Here is a 22,991-nt window from a genome sequence, read left to right on the forward strand (position 1 = left end):
ACTTTTCAACAGTGGAGTTTTCTGTTTTTTGTTTTTTAAATCAGGGTTACGTGCTTCTAGGCACTGTGCTCTAGTGTAGGATCCGAACATGAAAAAACTCAGCCCTGCCCTCAAGGAGCTTACAATCAAACAGGGGAGATGGAAGAGTGAAAATAGAAGTTGCAAGAGATAGGTACCACGAAACCAGAAGTTGAGTTCAGAGAGGAGAGAAATCCCAGCACCCTGGGTGGGCAGTGACACCTGCAACAAACAGGGCAGGGGCAGGACTTAGGCAGGAAGTGGGTGTGCAGCATCTGCTTCCCAGGTCGCCAGGGGCCACCTCCCTCTCACCCTGCACTCTCCTTCACTTAATTATTTCCCTCACAGTTCTCATACCCCCTGAATTTCCTTCCTTCCTTCTTCCCTTCATTCTCTTGTTGACAGTGTGTCTCCCCCACTAGAAGGCAAGCATCACGAGAGCAGGACTTCACCTTGTTCTCTTCAGTGCCCAGAACAGCGCCTGGCATGGAACTGGTGCTCAGTCAATGTGTGAAGGCAGGAAGGCAAGGCAGGCAGGCAGGACACGAGGGAAGAAGGGAGGGAGAGAGGGGGGCAGGGAGGGCAGATACCATTCACAGAAATGGATTCATGTCCCTACTCATCTCTGCCTTGCATCCTATTGAGATTTTAAAGACTGCTGTGGATTACTTCCACCGAGAGATCTGCCCCGATGCCCTCAGCTCACCTAATTCTTAACCTGGCCCTAAATTCTTTTACAGTCTGGCTTACTCCCCACCACGCATCCCACAAAACTGCATGATCACTTGCACATGCTGTTCCCTGTGCCAGGAATATCATCCCTTCGTTACACCTTTACGTGCCAGATAAACGCCCGCTCATTCTTCACAAGTAAAGGTGGCAATTTAGTGATATCTAACAAAATGTTAAATACGCACCCCTTCTGACCCATCAGTCCACTTTTGTAAATGGACCCTTGGGTTTTCTCACACAGGGCAAATGTCACCTCTTCTGCGAAGTTCTCTCTGAACTCTGAAGCCGGCCCCTGGCTCCCCTGTGACCCAGTAGCACACAGAGCATCCCTTTCATATATCACGTATCCTGCAGCGTATAACTATCATTTACAAGTTGTTCTCCTGATACTGAACCTGAGCTCTTCACGAAACTTAACATTCTTGTGAGGAGACAGACAAACATGTAAGTAAGAGACCAAATAAATGCATAAACACATACTTTCAGATAAGGGCTGAAAATAAACAGGATAATGCAATCTCCAAGCAAAGAATGAGAATCTCCCTTTTCTAACTTATTGTGCACTTACTGTGTGTGTATTATGATTGTCATGTTTTCAAATGTAAATTCTCCTCTAAGGGTCTGTACTGTGAGTGCATTTTGATATTCTACGGGATGTTGCAGGCAACTGGGTCCTGTCTGCCCAAGTATGCTGTAAGATTATAACAGCAGAGACCATATCCTGTACATCTTTTCCTGCCCCCTGGCACCTAACATAGCAGGATTTCAATTACCCTCTGGTTGATTAGTCATAAAAGTAACTTAAAGCACAGGTGCTACTGATGAGTCTGAAGCGTCATCTTTGAATTAAATGTTCAAACACATGGAGACGGATGAACCCCAAAATGTAATGTTCACTATCAACCTGACAGAGATCTGTGCCTGGCCCCTGACCAGTTCAGATTTAAAAAAAACAAAAACAAAAAAAACCCTCTAAGGCTATAGATCAGTATAATTCTAACAGGTAACCTGAATTTATTGTCTTTAAAGTGAATTTATGACTTATGAGAATCTTTATTTTGAAGGAGTATAGAAACTTATAGGAAGTGACTCATGTGCAGCCCCTAATTTCTATACCCTCTAGTTCCTGTTTTATAGCAGCCTCATAAGAGAATAATTGCTATCATTAGACGTATGTTTGTAAAAGAAAACAACAATGCTTATTTAGAAATTCCTTCAGAATGCCAGGGAATGTTGCAGGAAATTGATATTACTGAATGGGTAAGATTTGGGGTGTCTTTTGCAGTAACAAATCTAAAATACCTATTTAAGAGAAAAATTACTTTCTCAGTCTTAACCTATAATATTCATACAAAAACATGCAGTAATTGTTCTTTTAATTATTTTCCTGTTTGGCTTTTTCTCTTTTGGTTTTCTAATGGGCAAACAATGTAGTCAGTGAAGAAAAAGGAAATTCTTTTCAGAACAAATAGGAGGGTAAAGAGAGGCTCTATATTGTTTGTACATTTAAGATGGGAACATTTCCTACACGAGGAAGAGAGTAGAGGTGAGCTAGTTTTCAATGGAAAAACATCACAGTGACTGAAATGTTTACTTTTTATTGTTGTTATGCACACCAAACTCCACAGGGTTCTTTTGTTGTTTAAAAATGAGGCATCAAAATTGTTACGATGATAATTTTCTCCACATTGAACTATAGATTCAACACAATGACAATTATGATCCCATAAGAATTTTTAGTGAAAATTGACAAGTTTATTCTAAAACATATATGAAAATGTGAAGGACTTAGGAGATCCTAGACCTTCTTGAAGAAAAAGCAGAAGAAGAAGAAGGAGGAAGAATGGGAGGAGAAGGAGGGGGAGGGGGAGGAGGAAGAGAATCATACATGTAGTTAATAAAAGTGAATAGGCAGGGCTTCCCTGGTGGCACAGTGGTTGAGAGTCCGCCTGCCGCTGCAGAGGACGCGGGTTCGTGCCCCGGTCAGGGAAGATCCCACGTGTTGTACGGAGCGGATGGGCCCGTGAGCCATGGCCGCTGAGCCTGCGCATCCGGAGCCTGTGCTCCGCAACGGGAGAGGCCGCAACAATGAGAGGCCCGCGTACCGCAAAAAAATAAATAAATAAATAAAAATTTAAAAAATGAATAGGCATTAGGAGTTTGGGATTAATATACACACACTACTGTATAGCACAGGGAACTATACTCAATATTTTGTAATAACCTCTAAGGGAAAATAATCTGAAAAAGATATTTCTGAATCACTTTGCTGTACACCTGAAACTAACACAACATTGTAGATCAACTATACTTCAATTTAGAAAAAATGAATAGGCAAGTCACAGATTGGGAAAAATCATCACCATATATATTATTATCATATCACCATATATATATTATTACTACCAGATGGGCAAAATTTTTTAATTTGTTTAAAAAACATTTAAAAATTAATATATATTTTCAAGAATGTGGCTCATTGGAAACTCATATATTGCTGACAGAAGTATAAATTTCCAACGACAGTTTATTCTCATTTGTTTCAGTAGTTATATTGAATTAGCAAATATTGAACCATTGCTCCTAGAAAAAATAAAGGGTTAGTTCCCTGCTAGTCTCTAGTCACAATATTTTTGTCAACCAATCAACACATAACCTGGTTTTATGTGTATTTCTATTCAAAGACACCTTATTTAACGTATACTGTTGATTCATTAATATTGAACTCATAGCCAACAGTACTATAACTCATACCTAAAGGAAACATCCAACACACATCTCTGTAAGGCACATCCTGCAGACAGTTCCTACTATGTGACTCTGCCCTTTTGGTCATAGCTGATTGGATCATTTGTGGACACCCGACTGAAGCTGGGCCAATCAGAATCTACCCCTCAAGAATTTAAACTGAGAGCCATAGTGCAGAACCATTGGCAGCTGTAATATTAATGGCGAATTCTCAAGTGAAGGTTGAGCTGTAGAGGTTCCCAGAACTGCCCTGCTTAGCACCCCCTTCCTGAATACTAGTTTTTCAGGTTTTCCTAGAATTCCATGAGGTTTCTTCTCACAAATCTATGTTCCACAAGTTGTAACTAAGACACAGTCATTTATTCATTCAACAAAATTTTCAAGCATCTACTACGCACCAGGCACATAGCTGGAAACTTACAGGGTGGACCCAGATGTCAAGACAACTAACTACACAAATAAGTGTATAGTTACTGGCTGTGAAAAGTGCCACAGCAGAAAAGCACGGGTGCTCTTAGGGAATTACTTTTGTCACAAATGAGATAACGTATGTAAAGCACTTAGTACAAGGCTTGGCTCCTAATAGGCTCTCGGTGTACTATATTCTTTGGCCAAATTCTCTCTAAATAATTGTCCTGGCACAATGTCTTCCTGGGTGAGGCTGGCCCATATCCTGCCAAGCTGTTCTAATTGGCTGCTAGTTTACTCCTTGCCTTTACTTTCTGATGCCAACGTATTAGTCCCAAAACACCACTTTGATTATACTGCCTGGTTGTATCCCATGCCAAAGAGTTTGGACTCTTTCCTGTAAGCCAGCTGTGAGGTCTCAGATGGGAGAAATGTAGGTAAGCAGGATTCTTGGTCACCTGTCTCCCTACTCCAAAGGAAAATAAAAATGCTGCTACTACAGAGGGAAAAAAGGAAGGACTGGGCGTCAAGCAGGCCACTGCTGCGCTCGTTATTTCTACTGAGTTAATTAAGTTATCCAGTTGTCCAAATAAGTTTTGACCAAGAGGGAGGTGAGGAGGGAAGGAGACAGCAGCTCTGAGGTAGGCCCTTCATCCTTCGGCACTGGAGAGAAGTCTTTGATTGCTCAGAACAGACTGCTGCAGGGATGGTCAGTTCAATAAAAAACGTTCAGCCACCTGCTCTGCCTTCCGCCCCAGAGCCCCAGTGGATATCTGGGTGCCAGAGACATTCTCTTTGAGGGGTCCCACCAGGTGCTACTCTGCCATCTCTTCTCTCCTCCTCCTTCTCTTTCTTTGCTTTATTCTCCCATTCTAAAGCATTTTGTGGCATTTAATATGGCTACACAAGATAACAGTCAAATGTAGGAGAACCTAGCTTGTTTACAATAGGACTTACACCTTCAGGAAATAGGGTTTATTCCTGGAAAGGATAATTAAGGCATAAGAGCTTTATTTTATGAATCATACCATCCTGTGTGGAAGCAAAGTGTACCTTATGAAAAACTCATTACTGTTCATAAAACCAAATCCAAATCTGCTCCTAATGGAGTAGTGAGTGACGGAACACACTCCTCTCTCCAGGGAGATGCTATGATACCCATTAAATGGCAAATTTGAAATGACCTAAGACTTAGAAAAATTGCTTATAAACTAGCACTTAAATGTAAACTCCTTGACTGTCAGCTATTCTTCTCCCCTCAGTTCTTAAATATAAGTTAAAAGAGATCCTTAGAGAAAGTTCAGCAGATAGGGCAGAATGAAAGCAATATTTTCTACCTCCATAGTGGCTTCTGTCAACCCAATCACTTCAATAGGAGTTGAGCTCCTCTCACCCTGAGTCCAGGAATTTCTGCTTTCCTCCTTACCACGAAGTGGAATTCTGTCAGGGACAGAGGCCACCTGTCCATGGCATTAGTGGCTTTGGATCCCAGTTACCTAGTCTGCCTCCCTCCCATCACTGACCCTTAAATTCTAGCATCGCTTTCTCAGGAGGACAAATGGAAAGGAGCTAATTTAGAGTTTCTCAAAGATGTTTTCTGGGGATGATAGTTTCAAAAGCCATTATGCAAAAGCTCTGGGGGCCTGAGAGAATAAAGTAGAAGCACTTTAGAAAGGATGAATGCTATTCAGAACAGACTTTAGAATGAACCCATATCTCCAAAACTGACGGCAAGAACCACTCACTTAACAAACACTTACTAAGCCAGGAACTTCACTTGGAGCTAAGTATTCAAAGATTAATATCAGGTAGTATTTGCCCTCAAGGAACTCAGAGTCTAATAGAAAGACAGCCACTTTAAATACTTTCAGGAACAATACAAGTTTATGCAATATTGAAAAGTATATTTGCTGTTTTGATGGCCAGCGTCCATTCCCCCTTCTGATATCAGCACCCAGTTTTGCCTCCCCCATTGGACGCAAGCTGGGTGGAATAACTCAGTCATCGTATTCTGCCCAAGACCCAAACTAAGTCAACTGGACGCCAACCACTGAGAATTATATAAAGGTGCTATGGAAATACAGGGAAGGATTCATAACTCTGCCAGGAAAGATCAGGGAGGACCTCTTGAAGTAAGTGATGGTAGGTTTGAGTCATGATGGCCAATTAAGAGTTAGAGGAACAGGGTCAAAAATAAAGACTTTCTAGGAGCATTATATGTAAAAGAAAAGAGACATAGCAAACAAAAAACACACAAAAAAGAACAGCACATTTGGAGACCAGACAGGAGCCAGGTATGACTGGAGTAGAGGTTGAACAGGCATGTAAATTTTATTCCGATAAAAAGTTTGAAAACAATATTGGTGTTCAGGCCTCACCCCACACCTACTGAGTCAGAATCTTTCGGACTGGGACCAGGCATTGGACTTATATAAAAGTTCCCCAGATAATTCTCATTGTAGTTGGAAAACCAGCACTCCAGGAAATAGAAGGCAAACACCTTACCTGCACAGCAAACCCTTCACGGTCAGGTCCCAGACTTCACTTTCTATTTATTTTTCCATCTCTTGTCCCTCTGACGTTTTTGTGCCAAAAATACTAAACTTCTTGCAGATCTTCAAACATACCGTGCCTCCTTGACCATTTTACATGGGCTCATCCTTCCAGCAGGGTTACCTTCTTCCTGGCTGGACATCTGAAAAGTTGTCATTCTTCATGGCCCAGCTGGAGGTCTAGCTTCCCCAGAGAGCATCCTCTGACTCCACGGCAGGTAGAGGACTTTCTTGCCCCACATTCCCCAGCACCTTCTCCCTCTGGTCCAGGGGAGTGACCATCTTACTGCTTTACAACAGTTTCCTTTTTTTTTTCTAACAACTTTATTGGAGTATAATTGCTTTACAATGGTGTGTTAGTTTCTGCTTTATAACAAAATGAATCAGCTATACATGTACATATATCCCCATATCTCCTCCCTCTTGCATCTCCCTCCCACCCTCCCTATCCAACCCCTCTAGGCGGTCACAAAGCACTGAGCAGATCTCCTGTGCTATGCAGCTGCTTCCCACTAGCTATCTATTTTACATTTGGTAGTGTATATATGTCCATGCCACTCTCTCACTTTATCACAGCTTACCCTTCCCCTTCCCCATATCCTCAAGTCCATTCTCTACGTGTGCGTCTTTATTCCTGTCCTGCCCCTATGTTCTTCAGAACCATTTTTTTTGGTTTTTTTTAATATTCCATATGTATGTGTTAGCATACGGTATTTGTTTTTCTCTCTCTGACTTACTTCACCCTGTATGACACACTCTAGATCCACCAACCTCACTACAAATAACTCAATTTCGTTTCTTCTTATGGCTGAGTAATATTCCATTGTATATATGTACCACATCTTCTTTATCCATTCATCTGTCAATGGACACTTAGGTTGCTTCCATGTCCTGGCTATTGTAAATAGAGCTGCAAAGAACATTGTGGTACATGACTCTTTTTGAATTATGGTTTTCTCAGGGTATATGCCCAGTAGTGGGATTGCTGGGTCATATGGTAGTTCTATTTTTAGTTTTTTAAGGAACCTCCACACTCTTCTCCATAGTGGCTGTATCAATTTACATTGCCACCAGCAGTGCAAGAGGGTTCCCTTTTCTCCACACCCTCTCCAGCATTTATTGTTTGTAGATTTTTTGGTGATGGCCATTCTGACAGGTGTGAGGTGATACCTCATTGTAGTTTTGATTTGCATTTCTCTAATGATTACTGACGTTGAGCATCCTTTCATGAGATTGTTGGCAATCTGTATGTCTTCTTTGGAGAAATGTCTATTTAGGTCCTCTGCCCATTTTTGGATTGGGTTGGTTGTTTGTTGATATTGAGCTGCATGAGCTGCTTGTATATTATGGAGATTAATCCTTTGTCAATTGCTTCATTAGCAAATATTTTCTCCCATTCTGAGGGTTGGCTTTTCGTCTTGTTTATGGTTTCTGTTGCTGTGCAAAAGCTTTTAAGTTTCATTAGGTCCCATTTGTTTATTTTTGTTTTTATTCCCATTTCTCTAGGAGGTGGGTCAAAAAGGATCTTGCTATGATTTATGTCAGAGAGTGTTCTGCCTATGTTTTCCTCAAAGAGTTTTATAGTGTCTGGCCTTACATTTATGTCTTTAATTCATTTTAAGTTTATTTTTGTGTATGGTGTTAGGGAGTGTTCTATTTTCACCTTTTACATTTAGCTGTCCAGTTTTCCAAGCACCACTTTTTGAAGAGGCTGTCTTTTCTCCATTGTATATTCTTGTCTCCGTTATCAAAGATAAGGTGACCATATGTGTGTGGGGTTACCTCTGGGCTTTCCATCCTGTTCCATTGATCTATATTTCTGTTTTTGTGCCAGTAGCATACTGTCTTGATTACTGTAGCTTTGTAGTAGACTCTGAAGTCAGGGAGCCTGATTCCTCCAGCTCCATTTTTCTTTCTCAAGATTGCTTTGGCTATTCAGGGCCTTTTGTGTTTCCATACAAATTAGGAAATGTTTTGTTCTAGTTTTGTGAAAAAATGCCATTGGTAGTTTGATAGGGATTGCACTGAATCTGTAGATTGCTTTGGGTAGTATAGTCATTTTCACAATGTTGATTCTTCCAATTCAAGAACATGGTACATCTCTCCATCTGTTTGTATCATCTTTAATTTCTTTCATCAGTATCTTATAGTTTTCTGCATACAGGTCTTTTGTCTCCTTAGGTAGGTTTATTCCTAGGTATTTTATTCTTTTCGTTGCAGTGGTAAATGGTAGTGTTTCCTTAATTTCTCTTTCAGATTTTTCATCATTAGTGTATAGGAATGCAAGAGATTTCTGTGCATTAATTTTGTATCCTGCTACTTTACCAGATTCAATGATTAGCTCTAGTAGTTTTCTGGTAGCATCTTTGGGATTCTCTAGGTATAGTGTCATGTCGTCTGCAAACAGTTACGGTTTAAGTCTTCTTTTCCAATTTGGATTCCTTTTATTTCTTTTTCTTCTCTGATCGCTGTGGCTAAAACTTCCAAAACCATGTTGGATAATAGTAGTGAGAGTGGGCAACCTTGTCTTGTTCCTGATCTTAGTGGAAATTATTTCAGTTTTTCACCATTGAGAACAGTGTTGGCTGTGGGTTTGTCATATATGGCCTTTATTATGTTGAGGAAAGTTCCCTCTATGCCTACTTTCTGGAAAGTTTTTATCATTAATGGTGTTGAATTTTGTCAAAAGCTTTTTCTGCATCTATTGAGATGATCATATGGTTTTTATCCTTCAATTTATTAATATGGTCTATCACATTGATTAATTTGTGTATATTGAAGAATCCTTGCATTCCCGGGAAACCTCACTTGATCATGGTGTATGATCCTTTTAATGTGCTGTTGGATTCTGTTTGCTAGTATTTTGTTGAGGATTTTTGCATCTATGTTCATCAGTGATATTGGTCTGTAGTTTTCTTTTTTTGTAACATCTTTGTCTGATTTTGGTATCAGGTTGATGGCGGCCTTGTAGAATGAGTTTGGGAGTGTTCCTCCCTCTGCTATAGTTTGAGTTTGAGAAGGATAGGTGTTAGCTCTTCTCTAAATGTTTGATAGAATTTGCCTGGGAATCCACCTGGTCCTGGGCTTCTGTTTGTTGGAAGATTATTAATCACAGTCTCAATTTCAGTGCTTGTGATTCATCTGTTTATATTTTCTATTTCTTCCTGGTTCAGTCTCGGGGGGTTGTGCTTTTCTAAGAATTTGTCCATTTCTTCCAGGTTGTCCATTTTATTGGCATATAGTTGCTTGTAGTAATCTCTCATGATCCTTTGTATTTCTGCAGTGTCAGTTGTTACTTCTCCTTTTTCATTTCTAATTCTGTTGATTTGAGTATTCTCCCTTTTTTTCTTGATGAGTCTGGCTAACAGTTTATCAATTTTTTTTATCTTCTCAAAGAACCAGCTTTTAATTTTATTGATCTTAGCTATTGTTTCCTTCATTTCTTTCTCATTTATTTCTGATCTTATCTTTATGATTTCTTTCCTCTGCTCACTTTGGGGGTTTTCTGTTCTTCTTTCTCTAACTGCTTTAGGTGTAAGGTTAGGTTGTTTATTTGAGATGTTTCTTGTTTCTTGAGGTAGGATTGTATTGCTGTAAAGTTCCCTCTTAGAACTGCTTTTGCTGCATCCCATAGGTTTTGGGTCATCATGTTTTCATTGTAATTTGTTTCTAGGTATTTTTTGATTTCCTCTTTGATTTCTTCAGGGATCTCTTGGTTATTAAGTAGTGTATTGTTTAGCCTCCATGTGTTTGTATTTTTTACAGGTTTTTTCCTGTAATTGACATCTAGTCTCATAGCACTGTGGTCGGAAAAGATACTTGATACAATTTCAATTTTCTTAAATTTACCAGGACTTGATTTGTGACCCAAGATATGATCTATCCTGAAGAATGTTCCATGAGCACTTGAGAAGAAAATGTATTCTGTTGTTTTTGGACGGAATGTCCTATGAATATCAATTAGGTCCATCTTGATTAATGTATCATTTAAAGCTTGTGTTTCCTTATTTATTTTCATTTTGGATGATCTGTCCATTGGTGAAAGTGGGGTGTTAAAGTCCCCTACTATGAGTGTGTTACTGTCAATTTCCCTTTTATGCCCGTTAGCACTTGTCTTATGTGTTGAGGGGCTCCTATGTTGGGTGCATAAATATTTACAATTGTTATATCTTCTTCTTGGATTGATCCCTTGATCATTATGTAGTGACCTTCTTTGTCTCTTGTAATACTCTTTATTTTAAAGTTTATTTTGTCTGATATGATACTTGCTACTCCAGCTTTCTTCTGATTTCCATTTGCATGGAATATCTTTTTCCATCCCCTCACTTTCAGTCTGTATGTGTCCCTAGGTCTGAAATGCATCTCTTGTACACAGCATATATACAGGTCTTGTTTTTGTATCGATTCAGCCAGTCTATGTATTTTGGTTGGAGCATTGAATCCATTTACATTTAAGGTAATTATCGATATGCATGTTCCTATTACCATTTTCTTAATTGTTTTGGGTTTGTTATTGTAGGTCTTTTCCTTCTCTTGTGTTTCCTACCTAGAGACATTCCTTTAGCATTTGTTGTAAAGTTGGTTTCATGGTGCTGAATTCTCTTAACTTTTGCTTGTCTGTAAAGGCTTTAGTTTCTCTGTCAAATCTGAATGAGATCCTTGCTGGGTAGAGTAATCTTGGTTGTAGGTTTTTCCCTTTCATCACTTTAAATATGTCCTGCCACTCTCTTCTGGCTTGCAGAGTTTCTGCTGAGAGATCAGCTGTTAACCTTATGGGGATTCCCTTGTATGTTATTTGTTGCTTTTCCCTTGCTGCTTTTAATATTTTTTCTTTGTATTTAATTTTTGATAGTTTGATTAATATGTGTCTTGGCATGTTTCTCCTTGGATTTATCCTGTATGGGACTTTCTGTGCTTCCTGGGCTTGATTGACTATTTCCTTTCCCATATTAGGGAAGTTTTCAACTATAATCTCTTCAAATATTTTCTCAGTCCCTTTCTTTTCCTCTTCTTCTTCTGGGACCCCTATAGTTTGAATGTTGGTGCATTTAATGTTGTCCCAGAGGTCTCTGAGACTGTCCTCAATTCTTTTCATTCTTTTTTATTTATTCTGCTCTGTGGTAGTTATTTCCATTATTTTACCTTCCAGGTCACTTATCCGTTCTTCTGCCTCAGTTATTCTGCTATTGATTCCTTCTTGAGAATTTTTAATTTCATTTATTGTGTTGTTCATCATTGTTTGTTTGCTCTTTTGTTCTTCTAGGTCCTTGTTAAATGTTTCTTGTATTTTCTCCATTCTGTTTCCAAGATTTTGGATCATCTTTACTATAATTACTCTGAATTCTTTTTCAGGTAGACTGCCTATTTCCTCTTCATTTGTTTGGTCTGATGGGTTTTAACCTTGCTCCTTCATCCGTTGTGTGTTTCTCTGTCGTCTCATTTTGCTTAACTTACTGTGTTTGGGGTCTCCTTTTTGCAGGCTGCAGGTTCGTAGCTCCCATTGTTTTTGGTGTCTGTCCCCACTGGCTAAGGTTGGTTCAGTGGGTTGTGCAGGCTTCCTGGTGGAGGCGACTGGTGCCTGTGTTCTGGTGGATGAGGCTGGATCTTGTCTTTCTGGTGGGCAGGGCTGTGTCTGGTGGTGTGTTTTGGGGTGTCTGTGACCTTATTATGATTTTAGGCAGCCTCTCTACTAATGGGTGGGGTTGTGTTTCTGTCTTGCTAGTTATTTGGCATGGGGTGTCCAGCACTGGAAGTTGCTGATCATTGAGTGGAGCTGGGTCTTCACATTCAGACAGAGATCTCTGGGAGAGCTCTCGCCAATTGATATTATGTGGGGCCAGGAGGTCTCTGGTGGTCCAGTGTTCTGAACTCAGCTCTCCCACATCAGAGGCTCAGGCCTGACACCCAGCCAAGCACCAAGACCCTGTCAGCCACATGGCTCAGAAGGAAAGGGAGAAAAGAAATAAATAAATAAAATAAAGTAAAGTAAAATAAAGTAAAATAAAATAAAGTTATTAAAGTAAAACAATTTAAAAATATTATTAAAATTTAAAAATACAAAAAGTAATAAAAAAAAAAGAAGAGAGCAACCAAACCAATAAACAAATGCACCAATGATAACAAACGCTAAAAACTAAACTAAGATAAAGATATAAATCAGAAACTAGTCAGTCGCATACAGCAAACCCCAAGTCTACAGTTGCTCCCAAAGTCCACCTCCTCAATTTTGGGATGATTCGCTGTCTATTCAGGTATTCCACAGATGCAGCGTACATCAAGTTGATCGCGGGGATTTAATCCACTGCTTCTGAGGCTGCTGGGAGAGATTTCCCTTTCTCATCTTTGTTCTCACAGTTCCCGGGGTTCAGCTTTGGATCTGGCCCCGCCTCTGCCTGTAGGTTGCCCTCTGGCATCTGTTCTTCTCCCAGACAGGAAGGGGTTAAAGGAGTGGCTGATTAGGGGTCTCTGGCTCACTCAGGCCGGTGGGAGGGAGGGTACAGATTGCGGGGCGAGCCTGCGGCGGCAGAGGCCAGCGTGAAGCTGCAACAGCCTGAGGTGTGCCGTGTGTTCTCCCAGGGAAGTTGTCCGTGGATCACGGGACCCTGGCAGTGGCGGGCTGCACAGGCTCCTGTGAGGGGAGCTGTGGATAGTGACCTGTGCTTGCACACAGGATTCTTAGTGGCTGCAGTAGCCGCATTAGCGTTTCATGCCCGTCTCTGGTGCCCACGCTGATAGCCACAACTCGCGCCTGTCTCTGAAGCTAATTTAGGCGGTGCTCTGAATCCCCTCTCCTCGCACACCCCAAAACAGTGGTCTCTTGCCTCTTAAGCAGGTCCAGACTTTTCCCCGGATTCCCTCCGGGTTAGCTGTGGCTCACTAGCCCCCTTCAGGCTGTGTTCATGCAGCCAACCCCAGTCCTCTCCCTGGGGTCTGACCTCCAATAACCAAGCCTCAGCTCCCAGCCCCCACCTGCCCCGGTGGGTGAGCAGACAAGCCTCTTGGGCTGGTGAGTGCTGGTCAGCACCGATCCCCTGTGTGGGAATCTCTCCGCTTTGCCCTCTGCACCCCTGTTGCTCCACTCTCCTCTGTGGCTCCGAAGCTTTCCCCACACCTACCCCACCCCATTCTCCGTCTCCACCAGTGAACGGGCTTCCTAGTGTGTGGAAAGTTTTCCTCCTTCACAGCTCCCTCCCAGAGGTGCAGGTCCCATCCCTATTCTTTTGTCTCTGTTGTTTCTTTTTTCTTTTGCCCTACTCAGGTACATGGGGAGTTTCTTGCCTTTTGGGAAGTCTGAGGTCTTCTGCCAGCATTCAGTAGGTGTTCTGTAGGAGTTGTTCCACATGTAGATGTATTTTTGATGTGTTTGTGGGGAGGAAGGTGATCTCCACATCTTTCTCCTCTGCCATCTTGAGGGTCCTCTAGACAATATATTTTAAGAATTCAGTCTGCTCTCATCTCCTCCTTATAGCTGTCATTATCTTTTCTATCCCTGGAGATTTATTCTTTCCTTCAACAAATATTTATTAAGAACCTACTTTGTCTAGGTGCTGGGATACAGCAGTAAATTTTAAAACAAAAACAAAAAAACCCAATAATCTCTGCCCTCACAAAGTTATATTCAGTGTGAGAGACAGGTAACAGAAAAACAAAACAATAAATAAATATAATTCTAGACAACAAGTGCTATGAAGGAAATAATCAGGGTGTTTAGGTTATAGAACTTTTCGATTAAGCAAGCTCAGTAGAACCAGAAAGAAGAATCTATCTGGAGCCCTGCTGACTTTAAGTGGCCAGGAGAAGGGCTTTCCATCCCTCCCCTGGGACTGACAACCCTCTCTAAAAGATAACAAACTGTTAGGAAGCAAGGGATTCTGATAGAAGTGCTCAATCCAGGAAGTACTTTTGTACCCAGCAGACCTCTATACAGGCCTAGGGAAACTCCTTCTACTCTCTCAGACAGCACTGGCAGGATTCTGGGACAGCTACAGGCACCAGATAAACCAAGCAGATCAAAATAGTACCACAGGGCTTCCCTGGTGGTGCAGTGGTTGAGAATCTGCCTGCCAATGCAGGGGACACGGGTTTGAGCCCTGGTCCGGGAAGATCCCACATGCCGCGGAGCAACTGGGCCCGTGAGCCACAACTACTGAGCCTGCGCATCTGGAGCCTGTGCTCCACAACAAGAGAGCCCGCGATAGTGAGAGGCCCACGCACTGCGATGAAGAGTGGCCCCCACTTGCCACAACTAGAGAAAGCCCTCGCACGGAAACGAAGACCCAACACAGCCAAAAGTAAATATACATAAGTAAATTAAAAAAAAAAATAGTACCACAAAGGCTCTGAAATTAAAATGACATTGAAACCAGTTTCCAAAGTAGGCCAGGACTTACATACTAAACCTGAACAGGGTGACTGTCTTTTAAAATTAAATAAGATCCAGAGTCTTCTGACATTCATGATATTCAGGATACAATGAAAATCACCTATCATATTAAGAAATAAGAAAATCAAAATGTGAATGAGAAAGACAACAGATACCAACACCTAGATGAATCAGATGTTGGAATTATCTGGCAAGGATTTTGAAGCAGCCATCATAAGAATGCTTCAACAAGCAATTAAAAATGCTCTTGAAATAAATATAAAATCTCAGCAAAGAATCTCAGCAAAGAAACAGAAGGTTATAAGAAAGAATCAAATGTCAATTATAGATCTGACAAATACAATAACCAAAATGAAAAAAACTCACTGGATGGATTCAACAGTAGAGTGGAGATTTCAGGATAGAATCAGTTTGCATAGAATTAACTCAGTATGAACAACAGAGAGAAAATAAGCTGAAAAGAAATGAAGAGACTCAGGGACTCATGGGGTAGCAACAAAAGATCCAACATTAGTATCACTGGAGTCCTATAAGAGAAGAAATAGAGTGGCTAAAAGAGTATTCCAAGAAATAATGGCTAAAACCTTCCCAAATTTGGTAAAAAGTAAACATAAAAAATAAACCCACAGATACAAGAAACTGAGTGAATTTTAAATAGCCTAAACCAAAGAAACCTATACCAAACACATCATAATAAACTTCTGAAAACTGAAAACAAAGAAAAAAATCTTGAAAGCAGCCAGAGAGAAATGACATTACCTATAGTATGAAAACAAATTTGAATGATAGCAAATTTCTCAGATTTCTCACCTGAAACTATGGTGGCAAGAAGCAAGTAGAACATTTTTCAAGAGCTGGGGGGGAGAAAACACTGTCAACCATGAAATTATATCTGGCAAAACTACCCTTCAGGAATGAGGGGGAAATAAACACATTCCCAGATGAAAGAAAACTAAAATGATTTGTTGCTGGCAGACCTACCCTTAAAGAACAGCTAAAGAAAATTTTTCAAAAAGAAAGAAAATGGTAAAAAGAAGGAAACTTGTAGCCTCAGGAAGGAAGAAAGAACAACAGAAAGAGTAGAAATAATGAGCAAATACAATAGGCCACCCTTCTCCTTGTGAGTTTTCTGAATTATATCTGATGTTTGAAACAAAAATGATAACACTATCTGATACTCAAGACAATGATATTTAAAACTTGAAAAAGGGATCTAAATGAAGGTAAGTTTTCCTCACTTCACTCAAAGTAGTAAAATGCTGATACCATTAGACTGTGATAAGTCACATGGGTATATTGAAATACCCATAGCAACTACTGTGAAAATGATATAAAATGATACGCACAAAAACACTATTAGCTGACAAGTTCATCATTTGTACAAATTCACTGAGCCTGGTTCTAAAAAACACAATGTTTTACGTTTAATACTTGACAATTTAAGAAAAATGGGTGTTTGACTCAACCAGAAATTGTTATTATAGCCTGTCAACAATATATAAATTACTAGATGGCCTGCTTGATATTCTTCTCCTGAGATGTGTTTAAGAGGATTTTCTTTATCTCATACTGAACTTTATGATACTCACTTTCTTGGTAACATAGATGAAATTACCATATATTCAACAGACAAGATAAGATTAGCAGGAAAGTATATTTTTAAAAATCCCCCCAAAAAGGTTGGTCCCTTTATTAGGACAAAATTAACCATTGAGGTTAAAAAAATAAATTTCTAGCTCAGAGAGGGTTACTTTAGATAGAGAAGTCAGGAAAGGTCTCTCCTTAAAGACAATGCTTGAGAAGATCCTAGGATAATGAATTCCAGGTAGAATGAGTACTTTCCTTACGCAAAGATTCTCAAGCAGAAAAGAGCTTGGGTTTGTTCAAGTATTCTACTAAGTCTAGCTCATTCATGTGTGCACCTTCTCTTATAGTTTTTATTCCCTATAACACATGGGTTCTTTTTTCCATAAAAGTTTTATTAACACTTGTTAGATGGAGAAATAACCAAGCAATAACAAAATCAGCAAAAATGGGGAAGTTACTAAGGTCCCAGTAAAGTCAGAGTAAATGAGGCCTGAAGTTGTCTTGTACCCATCTTCTGCATCTCTTTGCAAGTGACTCCACGGAGGCATCTATCTTTCTACCTTTCCCCTCCCTAAGACACACACACACACATGCACATGCACACACACACACACACACACACACACAATTTAATCTTATGGATCACTTCTCTAGCTTGGTACTTTTAATATGGAAAATGAGTGTCAACTTGTGAACAATTTAAAGTGACCTTAGATTACTGGTTCTCAACCAGGAGCAATTTTGCTCCCCAAGAAACATTTGGCAGTGCCTGGACACATTTACACATTTAGATTATCACGAGTGGTAGTTATGTGCTACTTAAGTGGGTAGAGGTCAGGGATGCTGCCCAATAGCCTACAATGCACAGGACAGCCCCAGATAGAATTATCTGGTCTAAAATGTTACCTGACTTAGATTATGATTATAATTTCCATCCCAAGGGAATTTCAAGACCTCTGTCTCCCAATCCAGTGTCTAATCCGGACTTCTCCTTGAAAAGTTACCTTACTCATTTCCAGAAGATCAAAACACTGTGGGCAGTAATTCCGAAAGGATGTTTCATGTTCCAACAATTATATGACAAAATTGTTCTATGGTTAAATAAATTTTATAAATTTTATAAATGTTTGGTCATCATGGGTTCCTTTTGTATAGGACTTCTTTGACCCAGCTAGGTCAATAGCATGGCTAAGGCCACAGGTCAGAATGGAAATGAACACCAAGCATTACAGCAAGGGCTCTTTAATGACTACCAAAACGGTAGACAAAGAGACTCGAGTCTAGCAATTCTGCTGATGGAGACTAGAACCAAATAGCACTGCTGTTACGCACACCCATTGATTATCTTCACCCAGACACCCAGCTGGGGAAAGCTAGGGAGATACATGTAACACCAGGAACAATAAATATCTAGGTAGGAATTTAGATCCAGTATTAGTTTCCTAGGGTTGTCATAATGAAGTACCACAAACTGGGTAACTTGCACAACAGAAATACATTGTCTCAGAGATCTGGAAGCTAGAAGTTCAAGATCAAGGTTTTTTCAGGGTTGGTTCCTTCCGAGGACCGTGAGGAAGGAGCTGATCCAGGCCTCTCTACCTGACTTATGCACAGTCTCCTTACATGGTATTCCCTCTACGTATGTCTATCTGTGTCCAAATTTCCCTTTTACAAGGACTTCAGTCATTCTGGATGAGAGCCTACTCTAATAACCTCATTTTAATTTGATTACCTCTATAAAGATCCTATCTCCAAGTAAAATCACATTCTGAAGTACTGAGGGTTAGGACTCCAAAACATCTTTTTGGGGGAAACACAATTCAATCCATAACACAAGCTAGTCCAATCTCTTTGTTTGGGCTGTAGTCAAAATGGTTGTAGTCAAAAGCCAGAGTAGGGAGGAGAACAGAAGAGAAGCCACATGTTGAATAATCAGGACTAATTATGGACATTTGTGCTTTCCAAGGTAAATAAACCGAGCTATCATAAATGCGTCAGCATTTACTTTCAGACTTAGTGTGACAAGAGTTTAGGCAAAGGGCGGTTGTTCTTCTCACTGTCAGAAGCAATCCCAAAGTCTGTCAGACACTGGACACAAAGCTCACATCTGCACCTGTGGTGGCCCTTTCAAACCTATCCTGTCTTCTGCACCTGCTGCCATTTATTCATGTTCAATGGCGTTGCAAACTGCAGCAATTACGTGGATGCTGACCCAAAAGTCACCAGTGCTCATGAACCCCTTCCCAGACATTGTCCCCCCCTAGAGCACATGCTGCTTTCCGTTAGGAAGTCTGGGTCTCTTGGAAACTAGTCTGTGGCTAGTGTGGACAGCAATAAGTGAACCGCTGAAGCTGGTGCGCTTTGAAGTTTGACTGGGAGCCATAACCCAGGGAGATGTCCTTCCATATCAACTGTCACTGGTAATCACATGGCGCCAAATGTCTGCACACTCTCACCCCTCCTCTCTGTATTTTTAATTTTATTTAAAATGTCATTTACTATGTCCTTACTATGTGGCAAGGGCACAACAACCCTGTGAGGTAGATACAACTTCTATTCCCATTTTATATAGAGATGGGTAAACCAGAAGGCATTGAACAGTTAAATAACTGGCCTGAGGCACACAGCCAGTGAGTGGAAGAACTCACATTTGAATCAGGCAACCTGGCTCCAGAGTCCAACTTTTAATCACTGGGCTCTGACTTTCCATTGGCTTTGAGGGCCAAGGTGGGAGGTTTCCAAAGTGACATGACAGTATTTGTTTAGACATGATTATTGAGGCAACCTCTGAATGTTCCACTGTAAGTTCTAAATATATAGACACTGCTCAGAGTAACCCCATGAGATAGGTACTATTTCAACTCCCATTTTACGGTCTGGTAAACAGAAAGACACAAGGAGGTTAAATAACTTGCCCAAGGTCACTTAGAATGTATCTCCAAAATAGTGCTAGATGCTGGAGATAGATCCGCGAACGAGGTAACCACGGTTTCTGTCCTAACTGAGCTTACACCACACACAGAGGCTCAGACAAGTAAACAGGTAATTGGAACACTGTGGTAAGCGTCAAGGTGAAGTTCCACGTGCTATCGGAGCACATGGAAGCAGTATTTAGCCCTCCCTGGTGATGTTAAAAAGACTTCTTGAGGATTGATACTTTGACTTAAACCTCACAATTGAGTTAGACAGGCACAGAGGTAGATAAAAGGAGGAAATTGTTCCAAGAGAGGAAACTGTACTTGTAAAATCAGGAAGCAAGACAAAGAGCATGGTTCGTTCTAGGAGACAAAAGAAATGCAGTATGGCTTAGTGTGTAGAATGCAAGCAAAGGGGGCGACAAGAGGTGAAATGGGAAAATAACACTATGCTCGAAGAGCAATGAGGACTGGCTGAGTTTTAGGAGGTAAAGTAGCATGATCAGGTCTACATTTCATAAAGACAAGGATGGGTTGGTGGGGGGAGACTAGAGGCAGAGTGACACATGTCTCCATCCTGGGAGTCACTGCAATAAGCCCAGCTTAATACTATAGTGACCAGACCTAAACTTGGTGATTGATTGTCTATGAGGGGTGTGTGGTATAAAGATATATGTTTGGTCTTTCCCCCAGTTCCTGGCACAGAGCTCCTAAAACCCTTGGAATTTCCTGAGTGATAGGATTGTCTTTTGTTATTCATAGGGAGCCCTTTTAGAGCACATCTGACTTATGTTATGTGACTTAGAGTCACAGAAAAACCAAGAGATTAGAGGGTTGGAACTTTCAGCCCCACCCACTGACCTCTGGGAAGGGGGAGGGAGTTGCTGGAGATCAAGTTCTATAAAATCTCTCGAACATAATTTGATGAGCTTCTGGGAGAGAAAACATAAGGAGATGCTGGGAGGGTGGCATAGCCAGAGAGAGCATGGAACCTACATGTTGCCTCCCCCATACCTGCCCATGCATCTCTTCCAGTTGCCTGTTCCTGAGTTGTATCCTTTTATAAATAAATCAATAGATCAAGTAAGCAAGTTTTCTTCTCATTTCTGTGAGCCATTCTAGCAAATTATCAGACCTGAAAAGGGGCTCATGGAAGTCCCGATTTACAGGTCAGAAGTATGGTGAGAATCTGGTCTTGAGACTGGGGTCTAAAGTGGGGGCAGTCTTGTGGGATTGAGCTCTTACCCTGTGGGATCTGACTCTATCTCCAAATCGTGTCAGAACTGAGTTAAATGTGTGGGACACCCAGTCATTACCCACTGAGAGTTGGAGAATTGCTTGGTATGGGAAAAACCCCACATATCTAGGATCAGAAGTACTGAGAGTAGAGGAGAAAAACAGAGTTTTCCTTTGCAGGGTGAAAGAGATGTCCAGTGTAACTCCTAAGTCTCTGATTTATACACTTAGATAAGCAGTGTTGCCATTTGCTGGGTGGAGAACACAGAGGAGAAATAAGTTGGAGCACAGCAGTAAAAATGCATTCCATTTTGGACATTTTGAATGAGTTCCATTTCGAAACCAAATGGTTTCAAAAGCTGTAGGACTTCCAAAAGCAAATGGATAGATGGATCCAAAGCTAGAGAGAAATCTGGACCTGAGACAGAGCTTTCAGAATCATCAGCAAATAGGTGGATATAGAAGCCAAGAGAGTGGGTGCACTGACTCAGGACAGTGAAAAAAGAGAAGAGGGTCTCATGTGACATCATCATTTAAGGGTCAGCCCGGAAGAGGAGCCTACAGAACAGACTGAGAAGGATCCTTCCAAGAGGTAGGAAGGAGTTCAAGCAAGTGGGTATCATGGAACCCACAGGAAGCTAAAGGAAGACTTTGCACACAATTTCGTGCTCTAGACAGGTCACTTAGGACAGTGACTGGGGTGTGTCCATCTGATTATGCCATATTAGAAAAGCAAAATGCTTGTTTCTGAAGGTTGTTTAGGAAGACAACAGCGAGCCCTATGAAAAGAGATGAAAAACTAACAGTCATTTCTTATCCTTTACCATCCTGGGCTTGGCTGGTAATTAGATGGATAAATCACTCATGATCTTTGGGTGTCACTTGCAGCAAAAGGATAGCATCTTCAACTCTGTTTAAGAGGCAGTCACATAATAGTATCTAATGTTGAACTAATTTTCTATCTTTGGGTTCTTTTTCCATCAGAGATTTCTGAAGAAATCCCATTATAGTCAGAGATGGAGTTGGATAAAATTGTGAAGGACAGAAAATTTGACTTAACGATCCTTAACTTCTACCCCCTGCCAACGATCTAGTGTCCTACATTTTCCCATTCCATCTCCCCAGACACTATGATCCCTCAAGGCAATACTTCCTACAGCTGTGTGGGCCGCAGACATGGTTTAAACTTTTCCCTATATTCTTTCCACTTTCCATCCCCAAATCAGAAACATCTTTCCTACTTCCCTCTTCTTTACAGCCCCGTGGGCATGAGATAAACCACCCAGAGACATTGCAATGTAAGGAAAAAACCTACTGAATTTAGAATCAGAAAACCTGGTCTGGATTCCCAGTTTTACCTCTTATCAGAAACTGTGTGACATTTGGTAAGCCATTTTTCCCATTAATCTCTCTCAGCCTCAGAATTCCTACCTCTCAAAAGTATACAGGTTAGATTTAAACAAATGTATGTAAAAACACTTTTTTAATGTAGTATAGAGTCATACACAGTTTTCCCAACTGTATCTTATAGAATTCTTAAAACCACAGTTTTTCTGGCATGGGGTGAGATTTCTTTGGTATCTGGTGAAATATTAGACTTTTTTCATGTAAGTTTCTGGGAGACTGTTATTTCCGAAACTCTGTATGAAGGAACAAACACCTCATTTCTGGGTGGGCTGAGTTCTGGTGTGTTTAAGTCAAAGAGGTGTGATGCACCTCAGAGGAGGAATTTCCTGTTACTTCTTGTTACAGCATCTCTGTATAGAAACAGCAAACTCCTAGCATTTTTATGGTGCTTTGTCATTTCTAAAGCATTACTGCACATATGATTTGAAATTACCCCAGGGTAGCCATTCCAAAGTGTGATATCACAACAGATAGAAGGCAGAAGCAGATATGAAATACTCAACTGTCTTCTATTAAGCCAAACATAAAAGCAATCAGCAAAAATGTAAAACAAGGTAACTTATCACAAATATTTTTTTGATTTGGAAAGTATACTAGGTTTTCATAAAAATGTGTTACTTATATTAAAATGTAATGAGTTTTTAAAAATGAATTAATGCATAATTGTTTTAATTTCTAATATGGAAAATATCAATAGATACAACCCATGTCAACCAAGCTGGGAGACTTAATAATTTTTAAGAGTTTAACAGGGTCCCAAGACAAAAAGAGCTTGAAGATTGTTGCCCTAGTGTGGTGCCCAGCAAAATGGAACTTTATTTTTTGTTAAAAGAACTGCCATTTGGAAATTGTTAATTGTTGTTTGGTTTCTGATGGTAGCAACATGCAGCTGCCTTATTAAAGTCTTCGCTTTTCTCAGACAAGTCACCCAATTGCCCTTGAATCACTCAACAGTCATTGTGCCGGCATCAGGGCCCAACTCCCTCACCCTGACCCATACCCCAC

At 40.6% G+C, this 22,991-nt stretch overlaps 1 long non-coding RNA gene across 3 annotated transcripts in view; it reads right to left on the minus strand.

Annotated features, from left to right (window-relative positions):
- LOC109548306 (uncharacterized) overlaps positions 1 to 22,991 on the minus strand; it is a 174,841-nt gene that overhangs the window by 7,795 nt on the left and 144,055 nt on the right. The gene's annotated exons all lie outside the window — the stretch shown is intronic.

This window comes from Tursiops truncatus, chromosome 17 (assembly GCF_011762595.2).
Source record: "Tursiops truncatus isolate mTurTru1 chromosome 17, mTurTru1.mat.Y, whole genome shotgun sequence".
Lineage (NCBI taxonomy): Eukaryota > Metazoa > Chordata > Mammalia > Artiodactyla > Delphinidae > Tursiops > Tursiops truncatus.